Here is a 21829-nt window from a genome sequence, read left to right as displayed (position 1 = left end):
CTAGATTTGATATAAGTATGATCATTACATTGAGTTCTATCATAAGCCTATGTTGAATTTGCTTATTCTATGCTACATTGGATATAAGTAAACCTGTTTTAGACATATCTTTGTGTTCATACATATGTTGAATTCAAGCATATTTCAGTTCAGATACACATATATTTGTGTTCATATGTGTGTTCGGTTCAAGTCTGTTTCATCGTGATATTCAATTAGCAATAAATGATTGGTTCCTTGTTTGAATTCCATGGTGAAGCTCTTATGACTTGTGGTAATTTTCCCTAAATATTCCCTGTTAGATATATAGATGTGGTTTTGGTAATAGTTAGGATAAACACTGAATTTGAAGCTACCTCCATGTGTTCTTTAGTTTTACATCATTATGTACAGGTTGGTCCGTTAGATCATGAAGCAGTGAGTATTGAATTCATTGGAAATTGTCTATCAATATCACTTCTTGCAGAAAATCAAACCTGTTTTTATTTGGTTATGCGGCATGTCATACTTAGGCAAAGAGAGCTTGTTAATTGTAGCAAAATCTGGATAGCCTTTATGTCCAGTTTTGGTTCGAAAGAAAATAAGAAAAATAATTCTGAACTATATGCTTTGATCATGGTTGTATTTATCAGTTTATCCCGTTTGTGTGTAATGTCGGTTGAGTTGAAATGATGATTACATCGAATACAATTTATGTGTTTACTAGCCTGATGATGGGGTACTACCCATACTTGGTCATGGACCCAGCTTTAGCACAGTTCACACAAACACAAATCTGTCATTGTTTCACACAGGTTCACATACACACATTTGTTCATGTTTAACACAATATATGCACACAAATCTGTCGCTGTTTGGCATAGTTCATGTGCGCAAATCTGTCCTCAAATATGCCCAATTCTTGTACAAGTCTTGCTTATTTTCTGTACAGATTTAATTTTCAAAACTGCCCAGTTTTGGTACGAGTGTTACTCAATCTTTTGCACAATAACTTGGTCCCTGTTTTGGCGCGTATTTATCTCATTTGTTTGCGCAAAATCATCCCATATTTCAGCAGGAAGGGTCAAATAATGCGTGCCATATGTCTTTGGAAAGAGCAGCCTGTGTATCTACACTGAGCATATGATTTTATGAAGAACATTTTCTGGTTTACAGCTGAATTTAGATTGTTTCATAGCTAGAATCCAGTAGCAATTTCATATAGAAAAGCTTTTAAAGATCATTGTATTTGTTATTTTGTCCAAGCTTGCTGTAGAGGACAGACATCTGTCCTACCTTAGCCCATTAATGGTACTATTATTTTTTATTTTCCTTATTCAAATCATCTTTGTAATTCTTTATATGGTTTGAGAATGCCAATAGCTCATTGTGTGGTTTCCCATTCAATCTTTTCCAAGGTATAGAAAGTGGATAAGCATGTCTGAATATCCAGTTCTAATTTCTCCCTTATAAAATCTCATTGTGGATATTTACACTGTTTTATTATAAAGATGGTATAATTTTTGGATGTTCTGCCTCACACTCACAAGAATATTTGATGAAAGTCATTATTGATTTATAGCAGCTTGGGAAAATTCTTATTGGTATCATCTTACAGTAATGACAGCATAGTTTGATGGCCCTTGATTTTTAATTGTGGAATATATTGTTGGTACTGACAGCATAGTTTGATGGCCCTTGATCTCTAATGGTGGAATATATTGTTGGTACTCTTTACTACTTGGAAAGTTTATTGAATGGGCGTTAGTTGTAATGTTTTGTTGCATTGTCAATATAATCTCACATATATATTTTTTGTACTTTGTGCTTACTAACTCTGTCAAGTGGCATATTATTATTATTTTTTAGTTGAAGGAGTGTGGTCAGAACTGAACTATTGATAAAATGCTATGATTTTGTGACCCATATGAGTGGATATTAGCATACCTGTTGATTTAGAATGATGCTAATAGGTTAATGGTTATTCTGTTTAGATGATAAATGATTATGGGTAATGTCCATTCATAGATTCTACCCCTCCTCAAGTTCTGCTACTAGTGTAGAAAATTTAGTCCTTATTTTATGTGTGCTTATTATCTTTATCCTCAGGAAATGCATGCTTAGGTAGACGACTCGTGAGGATTGTTCCCATTTCACATGATTTTTACCCAAACTTCTTTGGAGTTAATAAAAATGGCATAAGAGACCAAGTGCTTGCACTCGGACGAATTGGGGGTGCTCTCAGACCTTCCCCATTCGTAACCAGGCACGAACCCATATATATTTCTGGTTATCCATTGCACAGAAGATTTGATTTTAGGGTTCCATGGCATATCCATGGATGGCGACTCTGACTTTATTTCAGTTATGTCTTGGTTTCGAGCCTTGGCTCCGGATCGAGACATATCTCTTTCTTTTTATATCGCCACTCGTGCTATGCTATAAGGGTGGCATCCGTTTTGAGAGTTAATTGGTAGAGCTCTCCTTCACACGTGGATGATCTAGAAGAGGGTGTTAGGGACCTGTTCCTTCACCGTCTATCTCGGATCGGGGTCCACAGTGTCATTAGGATGTCATTATCCAATAAATATGCGGGTAAATTAAGAAAGAAAAATTCACAGATTTTAGCCACCTTAGTAATCCAAACCATTTTGAGAATGAAAGTGGGAAACTCAATGATTGCAGAAACATCACTATAAATGGGTAAATAAATTCACAACTTTCAAGTTGTTATATGTGATATAGCAGAACATATTTACAAGATGAGAATAAATCTATAAAAAGAAATGAATAATTAACAACATAAATAGGTTTAGGGCTTCCCCTTTGCAGCCTTCCGAGATGCGAATGAACCGATGAACTAGGGAAGGGGAGGATGAAGGTAGGTCTCGAAGACCCTGTTTGAAGGCTTTTTTAAATGTTGTCTGAGCTGTAAAATGAGAATAAAAAATGCATATAAATAAAAAAGAGAAATCAGAAGGAAATGTTTGAGAAAAGACAACTTTTGGTGTGGTTTTCTCGTGAGAGTTGTTGTGTTTTAAGAGAATCATTGCATGAGTTTTTATGGAGTGAAAATGGCCGAAAATAGCCGTTGGAGGAGGATCAATTGAGAAGATTTTAGGGTTTTTGAAAAAAACGGATTGTGGTGGGTTTTAGGAAGGGAAATTGTTTGCAACTTAAGATGCAAGCAAAATTGAATGCAATTTTTGGTAGAGATTGAATTTTTGGCCAAGGATCTTTGATTTGCATTAATTTTTTCCCATTTAAAGAAGGGAGATGAATTTTTCACCCCCTTAGGATTATCTGCCCCCTTTTAAAGTGAATTGTGGCAGACTTTAATGTTTCTTGATGTCAAATCACGTTAAAGGGGGGCGGGGGAAAGAAGGTTTTTAGGGAAAAAATGGATTTGAGGTTTTTTTTTGAGAAAAAAATTTGAAAGAGAAGTCTTCGTTTTAGGGCTGATTGCATCCTCTCATAAATTTTAGGAAGTTTGGGGGTATTACCATTCTTTAAAGGAGAGTGGCAAGGTGGAAAATAAAAAGGGAAATAAGGGTTTTCTATTTTTGACTTTTAAAATGAAAAATAAAATGCAGGCTTATAGTAATTTTTAACTTTTCCATATATTTCCTCTAATTAAAATTATTCCATTACAAGAAAGATTTTATACATGTGTGGACCCGCGATCTCGAGGACGGTGAAGAATGGATCCCCCTCATCCTTTAGATCTCCACATGTGAAGGAGTGCTCTACTAAGGAACTCTCGAAAATATAAATAAGAGTTGTCATCCATGGATTAAGGCCATAGAACCCATATAATATACTCTGTGCAATGGATAAATCCAGATATAAAAGGGTTTGTGTCTGGTTACGAATAAGGAAGGTGTTAGGTACCCTACTAGCCCGAGCACAATCGGTCACTTATGCCATTTTTATTACTTTCGAAGGATTTTGGGCAAAAATCACATCCACGAGAAGGCGTCTACTTAAACATGCATAACCCAGGGATGGGCAAAAGAAAAGAAAACATCCAAGTTCTGCATAGGGTTGATATCAGTACTACCTGACATTGGAAAGAACACTAGAGTCGGCCGTCTCTTAGGGAGGCGGAGAAGAATAGAGCTAATCCAATATCGGATAATCCTAATAACTATCTCTACACATCACATCTAATCCTAACTCATCACATCTAAGAAAGCGGTAAACATACACATGCATAGCTACAGCTAAGTAGATAATGGCAAGTAAATGAACAGATATGATGAAATAATATAAGCAGATAAAGCAGTAAAAAGCTACAGCTAAGCATGTGAATGAGCAAGTAATTGATATAAAATAAATAGGCAGATGCTACTACTAAGCATGTAAACAAGCAAGTAAACAAGATAAAAATAAGCATGTAAGTGGTAAAGCTAAGCATGTAAATGAACAGGTAAAACCACACAAGAGATGTATATAAAATACTCAAGATAAGGGAAGAAAACATACTAACATGTCCCTATGCAAAAGATAATAACAAGCAATAAATCACACAAGCCAAAACTATATGAGAAATATACCTAAAAAGTAAACACTCATGAAAAGAGAATAAAACATACTAAAATGTCCCTAAACAAGAAAATCATAACAAGCAATAAGCTTAGATGGAGAACCAGCACTATAAATGGGTAAAGAAATTCACAACTTTGAACTTGTTATATGAGATATAGCATGACGGATTTACAAGATGAGAATAAATGTGTAAAAAGAAATGACTATTTAACAACATAAATAGGTTTAGGGCTTCCCCATTTGCAGCCTTCAAAAGTTGCGAATGAATCGGTGAAAATGAGGGAAGAGGAGGATGAAGGTGGAAAGAAAAGTCTTTGTTTTAGGGCTGATTGCATGCTCTCGAAAATATGAGGAAGTTTGGGATATTACCATACTTAGAAGGAGGGTGGCAAGGTGGTAAATATAAAGGGAAACAAGGGTTTTCTATTTTTGACTTTTCAAATGAAAAATAAAAACGCATGCTTACAGTGATTTTTAACTTTTCCATAGATTTCCTCTAATTATAATTATTCCATTAAAAGAAAATTTTTATGCATGTCTACAAATCAATTCAACATTAATTACCCTCCCTAATTTAGAAGCAACAAGATAAGCTTGCAGATTTTTTTTACAAACTACAGTCATCAATGATTCAAAAAAGATGATAAAACTTGCCATATATATATATATATATATATATATATATATATATATATATATATATATATAGAGAGAGAGAGAGAGAGAGAGAGAGAGAGAGAGAGAGGAAAAGGATTGTGAGCTTGAGCGTTGGATCCTTATGGTGCGCTTGAGCTCTCAAACCAATGAGGCCCACATTGTTAGGATGATCCAAAGCATTCACTAGAAAGGGCCTTACATAGATAGGGTGTGTACAAAAAATCAGCTCCATAGGATCATCCTAACCCATCAATTTGTGGAGGTCAAAATGGACAGACCACAAATCTGCCCATTTTTGCTCTCCACTTTTGGAGGGGTTAGGATGATTCAATGGAACTGATTTTTGGTACACACCCTATCGATGATAGGGCCTTGCAAATGAATGGTTTGGATCCTCACAGAAATTGTGGGACCCATGTGATTGGTGCACTCAAGCGCACCATTTGATGTTAGAGCTCAAGCGCACGAACATATTCCTCATATATATATATATATATATATATATATATATATATATATAGAGAGAGAGAGAGAGAGAGAGAGAGAGAGAGAGAACATTTCCTACAGGTAAGTTACATACACACTAGCTTAAAATACAGTGGGGGCCCACATTGTTTGGGTGATCCAAACAATTCATTTGAATGGTCCTCACATAGATAGGGTGTCCACAAAAAATCAAATCCATAGGATCATCCCAACCCTACGATTTGTGGAGGTAAAATGGACGTGTACAAACCTTCACAAATTAGTCCATTTTTTGCCTCCATAGTTTGAATGCTTAGGATGATCCTATGGATCTGATTTTTTGTGGACACCCTATCTATGTGAGGACCATTCAAATGAATTGTTTGGATCACCCAAACAATGTGGGCCCCCACTGTATTTTAAGCTAGTGTGTAGGTAACTTACCTACACAAGTGTGTAGGAAATGTTCTCTCATATATATATATATATATATATATATATATAGAGAGAGAGAGAGAGAGAGAGAGAGAGAGAGAGAGAGAGAGAGAGAGAGAGGAAACTGTTGGTGAGCTTAACCAAACTTATGGTGAGCTAGCTTGCCCAATCACATGGGTCCCACATTTTGGGGAGTGATCCAAACCATTCATTTGCAAGGCCTTATCATAGATAGGGGGTGTACCAAAAATCAGCTCCATAGGATCATCCTAACCCCTCCATTTGTGGAGGACAAAAATGGGGCAGATTTGTGTCTGTCCATTTTTGTCCTCCACAAATGGAGGGGTTAGGATGATCTTATGGAGCTGATTTTTGCTACACCCCCCATCTATGTAAGGGACTTTCAAATGAATGGTTTGGATCATCCTAACAAAGTGGGGCCCCATGTGATTGGGCAAGCTAGCTCACCAACAGTTTCCTCATATATATATATAATGAAAAAATAAAAATAAAAATGCATGCTTACAGTGATTTTTAACTTTTTCATAGATTTCCTCTAATTAAAATTATTCCAATAAAAGTAAGATTTTATGCATGTCTACAAATTCATCAAATCAATTCAACATTAATTACCCTCCCTAATTTAGAAGCAACAAGATATGCTTGCAGATTTTTTTTAACAAAGTACAATCATCAGTGACTCAAAAAAGATGATAAAACTTGCCATAGATATTGCCAGACACAAGTTTAGGAGAAATGGGGTCTTTGAAATTCTTCTTTATAGCACTCCTTGTGGCTGCCATTGCAACAAAAGAGGTTTCTGAAGCAACTAATCGTCATCTATTAGTCAACGAGCTCAACGGCGTCACGCCTATACCTTACAAACCAGATAGCTGTAAACATCCTATTCCAATTTTGTTTTCTATTGTTAGCTCTACCTTACTACAAGAAAAAAAATAGCCTTAAATAGAGCTTTTCAGTAATGGTTTTTATATGTATTTTATATATTTTGTGAAAAGATAAGGAGGGCTTATGGTGGTATTTGTTGTTTTCAGGGTTACCATGTGATCAAACGTGCGATGACGGGAAGGGCAGGTGCTGCGGCAAATGCTACGTTAATGTATGCTTCCGCTGCTGTGCGCCCGACGAAGGACTCCAATATCCCTAAGTATTTTTAGGACATGTAAATGGTGGTTGTGGACAAGCAGTACCACTGTTATTGTCCCTTAATCTTTCCTTGCTTACCATTGAAATGTGATTATGAAATAATAAAATGTAATAAGGAATGACCGTTTTCGTTTGTATTTGTCTTTTTTCTTCATTGTTTTCGTTGTTTGTCTTTTAATTCTTTTTCTTTTTTCATTTGTGCTTTGTTTATATGAGAGAGAGAGAGAGAGAGAGAGAGAGAGAGAGGTGCCAAGTAAAAAGAAGGATATATCACTTCCCTTAATGTTACACGTATATATAAAAAACAAACTGTTACAAAATGGGAGAGGGCAAAGGAAAATGATTTTTCACCCTCTTTTCAATTTTTCAACCCTCTCTTGTCTGTCTTTTCTAAAACAAAATGCCTCTATTTTCACCTCCTCTTGTTTCTTTTGTCTTGAAAATGATTTCTCTTCTATAGGGTTTCTATATGCTCGCTTACTAAGCTGGAGATCAAGACATACTCATCTTTGTCTTTTATTATTTGAAGAGGTTCTCAAATAGTTATGAAAAAGCCAATTAAAAAAGAACGCTGATAAAATCAAGAAAGTTGTGCTGTTTCTTTTCTTTCTTTAACCCACAATTTATCTAGAAACGCATCATCTAAAATTTTTTGAAGACAAGCTGGGTTTATGCAATTATTAAAGGACGCTGATAAAATCATCCCCTTCTATGTATGAATTCACCGCCTATTTTTCAAAATGGATGGTATAGCACACCATAGGATGATCCAGACCGTCCATTTGATGGGCCACAATGGATATAGGTTGTGCCCCAAAAATCATTTCTATAAGATGATCCCAACCGTCCGATCTATAGAAGTTTTCATAATGTGAGTCCCTCTTTATATCGGAGGGTTAGAGTCATCCTATGGTAATGATTTTTTGGTAATAACCTATTTATGTTGTGGCCCATCAAATGGACGGTTTGGATCATCCTATGGTGTGAGCTGTACCATCCATTTTGAAAAATTGGGGGTGAATCACCCCAAAGCATGGTTGTGCTGATGACATTTCCCAATAAAAAATGTAATCAGATGGATTGATGGGACGCCCCTGTCAGAGTTTTTGAATGAGATAAATCTGTGGAGGGTCTTTCCATTTGGTTCAGCCCATAAACAGGTCGGGGAAATGAGAAGTCTAGCAGGCTTGCCCGTGCCCGAGTCAGTAGTCGGAGATATTCGATTTTCTGCCACCTCGACTTTGTTTCTTTTTATGTTTGTTTCTTAGCTATCCATGTATTCTTCCTCGGTTGTGATCGTTCTTTCTCATTAATAAATTATCACCATTTCAAAAAAATAAAATAAATAAATAAATCTATTTCACTGTCTGATTGGATTGCAGGAAAAATATTTTTGATCAAAATTTTTTCCTACAGAAAATTTTTATTTTCATGATTTACAAGGAAATGAAATGATCAAGGTTAATTTTTAGAGAGAAATTATTTCAAAGTAAAGGTTTCTCTAATAAAGATTAAATAAGGTTGGTTGGTTATCTTTTTTCGTGTGTAAAGTGGTCGGAACTTTTAGAACTTTTAGAAATAATTTTCTTTTCCAAGAAATTCTTGCAATCCAGACAAGGCCTAAGTAAAAATGTGACAGTGAGGCCATGTCTAGAAGCCAGAAATTTCTTTACAAGAAAAAAGCTTCCCCTGAAACTTGTACATGTGTGGCTCTTTGGCTTAAAGTCATGGGTATGCTTCCCATTGACGCGAGTTCAAATCCCCCGGGCTTACCCAATGAGCGTGGTTTACGGGTGATTGTGCGCATCTGTAGGAAATAGTCCCACCCTAAAAACTGGCGTGGGGATACCCTATGTCATATAAAAAAAAAAAAAAACTTCCTGTGAATTCCTTTATAAGTCCAGGTGTTGGCTACTTACCCTTGATTCCAGTATTTGGTTTGAACAATGAACAAAATCTGGGAGGGAATGTCAATGGGGTGGACTTACAGCGGAAAAAATGCCAGAATCTGTTTTCCGCCCCGAGAGGCGATATAACGATTCTACCCTATTTGGAATGAAATTATTTTTTAATTTTTTGAATTAAATTATATATTTTTCCATTCGATTAACAGGAGAATCAGAATAGGAATTGAAATAGGGTGCTCAATTCCGCAATCCAAACCCAGCCTAAAAGTTCTATCAAATTGCAAGAACATGAATTTTCAAAAGCCACCGAATCCAAATATTTCACTAAGGACGTAAAACATATTTTATGTCAAAAGAACCTTTGTATGTAAAATGCGTGTGAAAGAAACAGAGCCTTAGCTCCTTTTGGAATCCATCTTATAAATTAGATGTTGACCAAAACTAGTCTTCTAAATAGCCTTTTCTGTAATCTCGACAACAAAACTAAGGACATAGAATATGTTTATTTTCTTCTCATTTGCTTGGAAAAGACAAGGCCAAAACATCAGCTATAAAACTAAGCTGCCTTCCCCTGGAAGCTGGAGAGACATCAGTTATAAAACCCATGTAAAAGAGTCCATGAAAGTATCTTCTCCGTTATTAGATCGCTTGTTTGACACCAATGGAGCCCTCCACTAGTCTAGATTTTGGCGAGGAATTCACCACCGGCAAAACCCCAGAAGAATTTGTTCGCATTGTAGATCAATATTTACGGCTCTACAATGGCAATTATGTGGAGAGATTTCGGCTCTTCTTTATCCTGGTCATCAGTATCCAACCCATGTTAAGAAATGGATCAGATTCGCGACGGAGAAGGACGTCAAGGAGCTTGAACTAGATTTCTGTAAGAGATACTACTCTTTTATTCGAGATGGAGAAGTAGAATTTAGGAAAACATTTGAATTGCCCCATTTTGTATTTGCTTGTGATTCTTTAACACTTCTACATTTTAGTTACTGTGTTTTCAATCTTCCTTCGAATTTCGCTGGTTTAAGTACACTCCAATCTCTCTGTCTCAAAGAAGTTATCATCACCAGTGACATGCTTGAGAGAGTGTTTCTCAATTGCCCACTACTTGAGAGTGAGAGACTAACTCTGAATAATTGTGATGGTACTCTCGAATCAATCAAGGCTTCTGCCCCGGATCTTCGAGCTAGAGATTTTCGCTCCAAATCTCCAATCATTTCATTTCAATGGCGAATTTCTTGAATATTCATTCAAGAACATTGAATCATTGTGGATGTTATTATTAGTCCTTGTGAATTATACAGTGAATTTGAATTTAATCGGACCCGGATACTATCCGATCTGTCTCATATCAAGATTCTGACGATCTCCAATGAGGTTCTTTGGGTATGTGAACACTCCCAAGTCCCACCTTTCAGTAATGAATCTGTTAATTTTTTTCGCTCCTATTGTGTTATATACAGCAAGATCTTGTGCCTCCTTTTAGGAAATGGTTGATTCATACGTGGCACCAGAAAATATTTCCATAACATTCCACAATCTTCAAGAATTACAGCTTCTGATGGATTCCATGCTGAGCGAAGATCTCACTGGCATAGACTACTTCTTTCGAGATTGTATCTTTCCTCGTCTGGAGAAACTTTTTATAGAGGTTTGTTTAATTTTAAAACCCATTCGTAATTTAACTCCCAATCTTTTATTAAATATTTTCTCTGTAAATTTGGTCATTCATGGCTGATTTTGCTATGGAACTTTGAACCCACGGCTCCCAAAAACTCCTGAAAATTGTCCGATGGAAGAAGATGAGGGAGCACCAGCGGGCCCAGTGAAGTCTGTTTTCGATAATCTCAAGAGAATTAAGATGAGTAGCTTTCGAGGGCAGAAGAATGAAATGTTGTTGGTGAAATTCTTCCTGGAGAAAGCAATTGTGCTGGAATCTTTGGTATTAGTGGTTCCTGAGAACAGTATCGGCAACGTAAATAAGGATTATTCATCTGCATCCCAATCAGAATCTCTTGAGATTCCATTAAAGCTTCTCCATGAGGAGTTACTGCTTTTACCTAAGGCATCACGCAAACCTCAGATAGTCTTATGTGAAAACCCACAAGATTATAATAGTTTATGCCCAGCCCATGCTAAAGCTCTTGTTGCAACTTTAATGGTTTTTTATATTGGGAATTGATATTTCCACACCCTTTTCCAGCATTTCTACTCCCCTTTTGTTTATCTTTTCCTCAAAATGACAAACATAAAGGAGTGGAACTGTGGAAATGTTGGGAAACGGGTGGAAATATCATTTCATTTTTATGTTGCAGTGTGTAATCTGTAGAATAGCAGAAAATAATGCCCATTATCAGCTTGGATGGCAAACTCTTTTATGTCTAGTCAGAGATACCAAAATCCCATAAACCTCAGCACCACATGATGATCCTTGGAAGTTTCAATCTCTCATCTCTATCAATACAACAAGATATAAATAAGTCTAGTCAAGTTTTATTTTCACTTCAACGCATTAAAGATCATTCTCAAAATCTACAATTCTAAATCCTTATGCTATTGCATCTTTCAGTAAACCAATGGGAAGATGAGAATCCAAATAGGTAGCAAATTTTCACCACCTCTAGTGCCTGAAGTGCCTGACGTTGGTGAAGAGAAGAGAAACCCCGTAATTGTTGCAACAGTGTATGGAATCCCCATCTCTGATACTTCCTCCTGGTTCTGCTATTCCCCCAACACCACTTTCACATGCTTCTTCCACAGCGTCTTTCCAAGCTGCCGATAAAATAACCATGACCCCAAAATCAGATGGCAGTCAACAAATTGCATATTTAACCAGACATATTGCATATTTAACCAGAGGAAGCTGGCCCAGTGAACAAAACAGAGGGAACAAAACAGAGGAAGCTTTTTGAGAACCGTAATATTCCTCCGAGTCTCCGACAGCCCTTTAAATAATATTACAGGACAAAAGTTGGAGTGCATGTTTATCAAAACATTGGACCGGCTGAAATCATTTCCCTATAAATTTTGATTGAGAACGGTTATTATCATTGTTAAGATATGATCTTAGTCATTAACACATTACTTTTTTTGCATATTTCAAAATGGGTGATGATATTTTCACCCACCTGCAGTACTTGCACACTCCCTTATAACTTGATTTGACATAAAGTTGCCCACTTTTCACGTCAAATCAAGTTATAAGCTGTTTGGTTGCCAGTAAAACTTTTGTCCCAGAATGTTTTAGTAAAATTTTGGTCCCATCCAATGTTTGGTTGCCTTTTAGCACTAGAATTTTTTTAATCCCACTCTTGTAATGATTGCTTGTATGGTGAATTTTTTAATCCCACTTTTGTAATGATTGCATTTTCATCCCATCCCAAAATAATCCGTGGAACAAAAAATAAGCTTGAGAAGAATTTTTTTCTTCCCAATAGTTCAAGCAAGCAAACAAAGTTTTTTTTTCCCCACCATAGTCCGGTCAACCAAACATGGGATTTTTATTTTACCGGGATACTTCTAGGACTTTTTTTTCCCACCAATCTCCTGTGATTTTTTTTTTCTCCCACATAAATCCAAGGAACCAAAAAAAACCCAGCGGCAACTCCGTTTGGTTGCCAGTAAAATTTTTGTCCTAGGAAGTTTTAGTAAAATTTTGGTCCCATCCCATGTTTGGTTGCCTTTTAGCACTAGAATTTTTTTAAGCCCACTCTTGTAATGATTGCTTGTGGTGAATTTTTTTAATCCCACTTTTGTAATGATTGCCTTTTCATCCCATCCCAAAATAATCCCAGGAACCAAAAATAAGCTTGAGAAGAAACAAACAAACAAAGTTTTTTTCTTCTCCCACCATAGTCCGGTCAACCAAACATGGGATTTTTATTTTACCGAGATACCTCTAGGACTTTTTTTTTCCCACCAATCTCCTAGAATTTTTTTTCTCCCACATAAATCCCAGGAACCAAGTTCTATTAAATTGGAGGAACCTGAGTTTTCAAAGGCCATCACAAATCCAAACATTTCACTTACGTTTGGATTGCAAGAAAAACATTTCTGGCAAAAAAAAATTCTTGGAAAATATTTTCTTCCCAGAATTTAGAGTGGAATAATACGACTGTGGTTAATGTAGAGAGATATTATCATAAACTGAAGGTCTCTCTAAGTAAAAATTGAATAGGGTTGGTTCAATTTACATTTTCTAGTTTATAAAAAAAAAAGTAGGATCTTCTAGAAATATTTTTCCATTCCAAACTTTTCCTGAAAATCTTGGAATCCTAGCTTCTTTGGGAATCCATCCTATAAATTAGAAGTAGAACAAATCTAGACTTGTAATTAGCTTCTTCTGCAATCTTTCCAACGAACTATGGACATAGAATATGTCTATTTTCTTCTCATTTACTTTGATAAGACGAGACCAAAACATCATATAGGCTCACTTTGGCCTCCTTATCATACAAGCGTCAAGTGGGACCTATTTAGGCCTCCCATTGATAATTTCCTTCCACCCAAAATAAATTGGGGAAACAAATCTTCACCTTCTCACAGCTTTCCATTAATTGGAAAAAACAAAGAAAAGTAAATAAAAAGTAACAAGAAAAAACAGTGACCTGTTACAAAGTTAGTCTCATACTCTCATGTGGTGGATGAAGAATCCTTCCCCTGCAAGCTGGAGAGACGTCAGTTATAAAAACCTATGTTAGAGAACTCATGACGTTATCTTCTCCATTGTTAGATCACTTGTTTGACGCCATGGAGTCCACCACTACTCTAGATTTCGGTGAGGAATTTGCGGCGGGCAAAACCCCAGATGCATTTGTTCGTGTTATAGATCAATATCTACAGCTCTACAATGACAATTATGTGGAGAGATTCAATATTTACAGCTATACAATGGCAATTATGTTGAGAGATTTCGGCTCTTCTTCTATCCTGGTCATCAGTATCCAACCCATGTTGAAAAATGGATCAGATTCGTGACGGAGAGGGGAGTCAAGGTGCTCGAGCTCGATTTCTGTCAGAGATACTACTCTTATATTTCAAACGGGGAAATATAATTCAGGAAAACATTTGAATTGCCCCATTTTCTCTTTGCTTGTGATTCTCTAACACTTCTACATTTGAGTTATTGTGAATTCAATCTTCTTTTGAATTTCGCTGGTTCAAGTACACTCAATTCACTTTGTCTCAAAGAGGTCACCGTTACCAGTAATATGCTTGAGAGAGTGTTTCTCAATTGCACACTACTTGAGAGACTCACTCTAAATACTTGTGATGATCGTATCGAATCTCTTTGTGATGATAGTCTCGAATCAATTAAGGCTTCTGCTCCGGATCTACGGATTAAGAGTTTGACAGTGGTCAATTGTTATACAATCATCAAGCTCGAGCTTTTACCTCCAAATCTCCAATCATTTCATTTCTTGAATATTCATTTAAGAACATTGAGTCATTGGTCGATGTAATTATAAGCCCTTGTGAATTATACTGTGAATTCGACTTTAATTGGACCCGGCTATTATCTGATCTCTCTCATATCAAGATTTTGACGCTCTCCAACGAGGTTGCTTGGGTATGTGATCACCCCCATATTTCAGAAATGAATCCTTTTTCTTTTTTTTTTGTTTTTTAAGGCGATATGGGTTTTTATACAGTAAGCTTTTCTATCTCAGTGTAGGAAATGATTATGTCAGAGCATGTAGCACCTGAAAAAATTCCCATAACATTCCACAATCTTCAAGAGTTACAGCTTCTGATGGATTCAATGTTGAATGAAGACCTCACTTGGATAGACTACTTCTTTCGACACTGTATTTTTCCTAGTCTAGAGAAACTTTTCATAGAGGTTGGTTTAGTTAAAAACACATTAGTAATTTCACTCCCATTCTTTTCTTGATTATTTTCTCTTTAAATTTGGTCATTCATGGCTGATTTTGTTATGAAACTTTGAACCGACAGCTCCCAAAACATCCTGAAAATTCTCCAATGGAAGAAGATGAGGGAGCCCCAAAGGACCCAGTGAAATGTGTTTTTGATAATCTCAAGATAATTAAGATGAGTAGCTTTTGAGGACAAAAGAATTAAATGATGTTGGAATGAATCTGTAATATTCTGCCCTGTTCTATCTTGAATCCCATTTATATCATCTCCACTTTGTGTAGTTCTTTTCTTCTTAGCAAAAATTCATTTTTATCCTCAGAATTATCCAAATACCGCCACGCAATTCTTAAGTTCATCTTGGACTTGAGATTCAAACACACTTCATGAACATATCTGCTAGACCTAATAAGGAACTACTTGATCTCCAGGAAGTTAACGAGTCACAACCTTTCAAAGATGCATTCACGTGATCTTAATGATTCTTTTGTTTTTTTTTTCAAAACAAATGCCATGTTTGCTGATGGAAACGTGAAACAGAACCTAAGGTCAGTTACATCAGAGCTGAGTTAATTAAGCAAGGCCAATCTTTCTTGCCACTTTGATCCACTATTAAGTCTTGGTTTTCCTTAATCTCCTCCACAAATCAAAAACCAAAGGAACAAAATTTCCACTAAAGCCTCTTTTAAAATTTCAGAATTGAAGGGGATCGAATCTTCCTTTTAATTGTTTGATGAGAATGCCGCTCCTCGATCAGTGCATATCAGAGAATTACAATTATGATATATCATTAGAAATATAAGAAATGGTGAAAAAAAATCTAAACTCATGAAGGGGCCTAGGTGAAGTATCTCATACACTTGTCTACCAGTCTAAAGAGTCTTAATTCATAACCTGCTTATGACAATTCGCCATTTTGTGGAAAAGTTTGGAAAGGAAAAATATATCTAAAATTTCTTACTTTTTTTACACATGGAAAAGATATTCGGAACCAACCCTATTCAATTTTTATTTAGAGGCACCTTCAATTAATGATAAAATCCTTTTAAATTAAGCATAATTATATTATTTCCCTCTAAATTGTAGAAAGAAAATTTTGCACGAATTTTTTTTTCTTCTGTCAGGAATGTTTTTCTTGCAATCCAAACAAGGCCTTAGCTATGACACACCTTATAACATAAATTTCTTTATCCCTATTAAACATCTTGTAAAATAAATTTCTCTTAAACTTTCCTTTAGCCATAAATATCTTATAGTGTAAATTTCTTCATCTAAGGAATCCATATATTTTGTATAGAGTGATGCTAGGAAAACTTGCATTGCCTAACCGAGAGCTGTACTTTATAAATCCCTGTACGCCACATGGCATAGAGAGGGGTAGTTTTCCCATTTAAAAAAAAAAAAGGAACAAAGAAAAAGCCAAGTAGTATTTATGTGTGAAGAGTAAGGGTGTAAACAGATCGAATTCGAATCGGATAGTGCTATATCCGAATTCGAATTCGTTTACAAATTTCAGTATCTGAATTCGACTGATAATTAAAATTTATTACCGAATTCGCATCCGACGGATATTATTCGAATTCGGATATTATCCGTATCCATTTATCCGGATTCGAATCTAAATTCATAAACGGATATCCAAATTCGATCATACCCGTTTATCTGGATTCAAATCCGAATTCATAAACAGAAAACCAAATTTGAACGTATCCGTTTTTATCCAAATTCATAAACAGATATCCGAATTTAAATCCGCAAAATCCGAATTCATGAACAGATACCCGAATTAAATCCGCAAAACATTTTATAAGCACGGCGGACAGGTCCCACCGTTTGCTTTGTTTTCCTTACTCATTTGTTTAAGGCAATTTTATCATTAACCCCCGGCCCGTATTTATACCCACAGCTCCACACAAGTTTTCTCCTCTCTCCCGATGTGGGACTAAATTTGCAAAACACCGCGTGAAGGCTCAAGTCTAGATTGTGGACCCCACCTCGTATATCCACATCGCACTTTAGTCATTTGTGACAATGAGTTTGTTCCCGCATACATTTTTCTACCGCCCTAGAATTAGACCAATGGGATGATGGTCCATGGCATCAATCAAGCAATCCTAACCGCCCAATCAGTTGCCTGGTGATAAATAATAAAATATAAAAGAAGAGGCAACTAGGCAGAAAGTCACTTTCACCATCAATAGTAAATGGTAAAAAGGCAAACATATTACATGAAGGAGAGTGGAGAGAAGTGATGGAGAATAGAAGAAGAGAACAATTATGTAGGAAATCACTTTCACCATCAATAGTAAATGGTGAAAGGGATTTCCTAAAAGGCAACATGAATGAGAGGAGCAAGTTGAAAAGGGTTAGGATCAACACTGTAACATTCAGATAGGAGGGTTATAACCTATGGAAATGATTTTTGAGGCACAACCTATTTAGGCTGTGGCCCATCTAATGGATGGTTTGGATCATCATATAGTGCTGTCCATACCATACTTCTAATAAAGTGAGGAGTGCCCTCATCAAAATACATAGTGCTGATAACATTTCCCTATTAGAAAACTGAAAACCCATATGGTATTCCGAATTTTTATATGATGCCCGACCGTGAAGTAACGTCAAAGCGGTGCCACCCTTGATATTTGATCCAACAACAGATCACTTTTTAAGAGGCTGCTGTTGGATCAAATATCAAGGGTGATACCTCTGGCGTACCACCTTGACGTGACATCACGGGCGGGCATCAAATAATTTCTCTGGTATTTCAAGTTGACTTTCTCTTAAATTAATTCTAATAAAGAGGGAAAAAAGCAAAATCTTGGTTTCGATCGGAGGGCTAGGATCATCCAATCAAAATGATTTTTGGAGCACAACCTAATTAAGTTGTGATCAATCAAATGGACGGTTTTGATCATCCTTTGGAGTGCCCATATCACACTTTTTTTTTGAAAAAATAATGATTTTTATCATTATTTCGGTTAACCGAATTTTTTTTTGAGATAACCGAAACCGAAACCGAATAACTGAATTGCCAAATAAAAAAAACCGAAACTGAACCGAACCGACCGAACCAATTCGGTTCGGTTCGGTTATTCGGTTTTAACCGAATAATGAACACCCCTACCTCCAAGGCTTAAAGCAAGTAACCATATTCATTTAATTTCCCTCTAGAATGTGAAGAGAAAATAATTTTCACGAAAATTGTTTCTATTGTAGTTATTTTGGATTTATTTCTAAGAAAATTATTTTCACGGATTCGGATACGGATTCGGATATACGAATACGGATATTCCGGATATTCGGATACGGATCCGGATTCGGATACAGATTTGGATTCAGATTCGGATCCGGATATTCGGATACGGATTCAGATATACGGATCCGGATCCGGATATTCAGGATAAACGGATGTACTTCTCGGATTCGGATGTTAAACGTACCATTTACCAGATTCGTATCCGCTAAGAGCCGGATATCTCATAAACGGATTCGGATAATATCCGCTTCAAACGGATTCAGATAATATTCGCTTTAAACGGATTCGGTTGCGGACGGTAATCGGATTTTCGAATGTCCATTTACAGGCCTAGTGAAGAGGCTATTTGCTAGATCCATACTGTTCCCAATTTAGTTACCATATCATTATGCTATTATATAATATTATAATGTGGTTTATGTATATGTAAATTATGTTCCACGAGATGACAAAACCTCCTATAAAAAAATATCCAGACATAGAAAGATTAGGCTACTAATATTGGCAACATCTAATTTTATTAATTACACCAATTCACCTTGTCCTTTCCTTGTAATGAGCTTGTGAGAGCATTTTTGGGAATTGTGATAACCTATGTCTACTGGTTAAATAGTAAACGACGAGAGGATTTAGTGTCACTATAAAAACATTGCAGGTCGAATATCAGTAGCCAAAGATAAATGAAAAAAATAACTCTCACAGACTCACCATTTAAATGACTAAATTTTTCTGAGGTAAAAAATGGACAGTAAGAATCAAAAGCTTAAATTGACTCCGTGACCATTATATCACTGTATGATGGAATTTGCAAGGACCATCGCAGAAGGCATTTCGCGGATAGGTCCGAGATACTGGGTGTGTCTACAGATGTCCCTCTTTGGTAGAGAGTGCTTTATCACGTGAATGCTAAAGCCAGAGACACAACATCATTTTGTCAATGAGGACTAATGATAGGGGCGCAAGCCTTCATCGGGTCCTTAGTTGCAACAGCCTTCTCCAAGAGGTCTTGCTGTCAGGTCCTTGAGCAGAAATCTATTGCTGGAGTTTTTGAAAAAATGTGACTATTAAGCGGGTCTTGGGCGGACGTCGCGTTAATAGTCATGAGCAACATATGAGGGGCCAGGCCGTTGCCCGCCGGGAGGGACCATCGAGGGGTCAAGGTTTTGCCTAAGAATGATCTGGGTCATAGCTTGCTAACTATTAGAGCACTCGATCTTCATATTGGTTTGTTTGGGAGGGACAATTGGGGGGATGCCTTTTAGGCACCCAATGCTAAATTTGATTGGATGGGGATGCGTGTTGGCATCTGATATAAGATTTGATTGGGTTTGCGAAAAGGTGGTTGCCAAGGTACCGGACTTAGAAGTTGTTTAAAAGGAGGGTGCCAAAGGGCAAGTTGGTGTTGAGATGCCAGACTTTAATGGTACAAAAAGGCAGGTACCAAGAGTTATCAAATTGAATTTATGGTTATTTTTTTATGGGTCTTGCTATAAAAAAAATTAGCTTGTGAACTATTTCCTTGGAATGAGTGTCGTTATCTCAATTGAGCCTACAGTTATTACCTTGAAATGGGTGTCGTTACGGTGTCGTTATCTATTAAATATGCGGGTAAATTAAGAAAGAAAAATCTACAGATTTTAGCCACCTTAGTAATCCAAACCATTTTGAGAAGAAACTCAACGATTGCAGAAACATCACTATAAATGCGTAAAGAAATTCACAGCTTTCAAGTTGTTATATGTGATATAGCAGAACATACTTACAAGATGAGAATAAATCTGTAAAAAGAAATGAATAATTAACAACATAAATAGCTTTAGGGCTTCCCCTTTTGCAGCCTTCCGAGATGCGAATGAACCGATGAACTAGGGAAGGAGAGGATGAAGGTGGGTCTCGGAGACCCTGTTTGAAGGCTTTTTTAAATGCTGTCTGAGTTGTAAAATGAGAATAAAAAATGCAGATAAATAAAAAAGAGAAATGAGAAGGAAATGTTTGAGAAAAGACAACTTTTGGTGTGGATTTTCTCGCGAGAGTTGTTGTGTTTTAAGAGAATCATTACATGGGTTTTTATGGAGTGAAAATGGCCGAAAATAGCTGTTGGAGGAGGATCAATCGAGAAGATTTTAGGGTTTTTGAAAAAACGGATTGTGGTGGGTTTTAGGAAGGAAAATTGTTTGCAAATTAAGATGGAAGCGAAATTGATTGCGATTTTTGGTAGAGATTGAATGTTTGGCCAAGGATCTTTGATTTGCATTGATTCTTCCCATTTAAAGAAGGGAGATGATTTTTTCACCCCCTTATGATTATCTGCCCCCTTTTAAAGTGAATTGTGGCAGACTTTAATGTTTCTTGATGACAAATCACGTTACAGGGGGGGGGGGGGGGGGGGCGGTGAAAGAAGGTTTTTAGGGGAAAAATGGATTCAAAGTTCTTTTTTTTGAGAAAAAAAAACAAATAATGGAAAGAGAAGTCTTCGTTTTAGGACTGATTGCATCCTCTCGTAAATTTTAGGAAGTTTGGGGTATTACCATTCTTAAAAGGAGAGTGGCCAGGTGGTAAATAAAAAGGGAAACACGGGTTTTCTATTCTTGGGAAAATAAAATGCAGGCTTATTGTGATTTTTAACTTTTTCATGTATTTCCTCTAATTAAATTATTCTATTACAAGAAAGATTTTATACATGTCTCCAGATTCATCAAATCACGTCAACGCTAATTACCATCCCTAATTTAGAAGCACAAGATTCAGTAATCACGTCAATGTTAATTACCATCCCTAATTTAGAAGCAACAAGATAAGCTTGCAGATTCTTTTTAACAAAGTATAGCCATCACTAACTTATATATAGGGCAAACAAGACATTGCCAGGCACAAGCTTAGGAGAAATGGGATCTTTAAAACTCTTCTTTGTAGCACTCCTCGTGGCAGCCATTGCAACAAATTCAGAGAGAGAGAGAGAGAGAGAGAGAGAGAGAGAGAGAGAGAGAGAGAGTAAAAAAACCCTAAATCCATCGTTCAAACCCTCTTTCTCTGGTCACATGCCTTCTTCTCCGGTCAGATTTTGGCTGGATTCCGGCTATAAGCTGAAGCTATTTCGAGTCATTTCACTCTGTTCTTTCTTTGTTCCTGTGATTGGAGACCTTAGATCTACTTTGTTATAAACCCTAGCCTTAGCTCTTGTTCATGAAACCATAACCTTGGCCTTAGCTCTTGTTCATTTCCACCCCGCCATCTGGTCCATCCAGTTAAAAAAACCCAATGGAACTAGATGGGGTGTACTTGTCACGTTTAGAACCACCTGGGTAAAAGTGTATGTGTCAGAAAGTAGAGGGGGTGTAAATGTAATTTAACAATGGTATAAAAAGGGTTATTTACTATTTCGTGTCGGAGAGTTGCATTATTGACATAAAAATGTCACTTGTTGAGAAAAAAACGAATAAATGCTGATTTATTAAAAAATCAAAATTTTAGGACCAAAATGCCCCTTAGTACATTTATTCTTTTTTTTTTACAGTTTTACTTTTACCCATTT

The 21829-nt window shown here is 36.5% G+C and overlaps 1 long non-coding RNA gene and 2 pseudogenes across 1 annotated transcript; all 3 read left to right on the top strand.

The window, feature by feature from the left end:
* Positions 1–6908: 6908 nt before the first annotated feature.
* On the top strand, positions 6909–7388 carry LOC143883816 (uncharacterized). The gene is made up of 2 exons (XR_013252563.1): positions 6909–6979; positions 7140–7388. It is a non-coding gene; the product is annotated as an uncharacterized LOC143883816 (long non-coding RNA).
* A 2431-nt stretch (positions 7389–9819) lies between these two features.
* Positions 9820–11346, top strand: LOC143885599 (putative FBD-associated F-box protein At1g61330; annotated as a pseudogene).
* A 2525-nt stretch (positions 11347–13871) lies between these two features.
* Positions 13872–15245, top strand: LOC143885598 (uncharacterized; annotated as a pseudogene).
* Positions 15246–21829: the final 6584 nt, after the last annotated feature.

Source organism: Tasmannia lanceolata, unplaced genomic scaffold (assembly GCF_043159265.1).
Source record: "Tasmannia lanceolata isolate RefF3 unplaced genomic scaffold, GAP_Taslan_0.1 ptg000008l, whole genome shotgun sequence".
NCBI lineage: Eukaryota > Viridiplantae > Streptophyta > Magnoliopsida > Canellales > Winteraceae > Tasmannia > Tasmannia lanceolata.
This window is presented reverse-complemented; position numbering and strand designations above follow the sequence as displayed.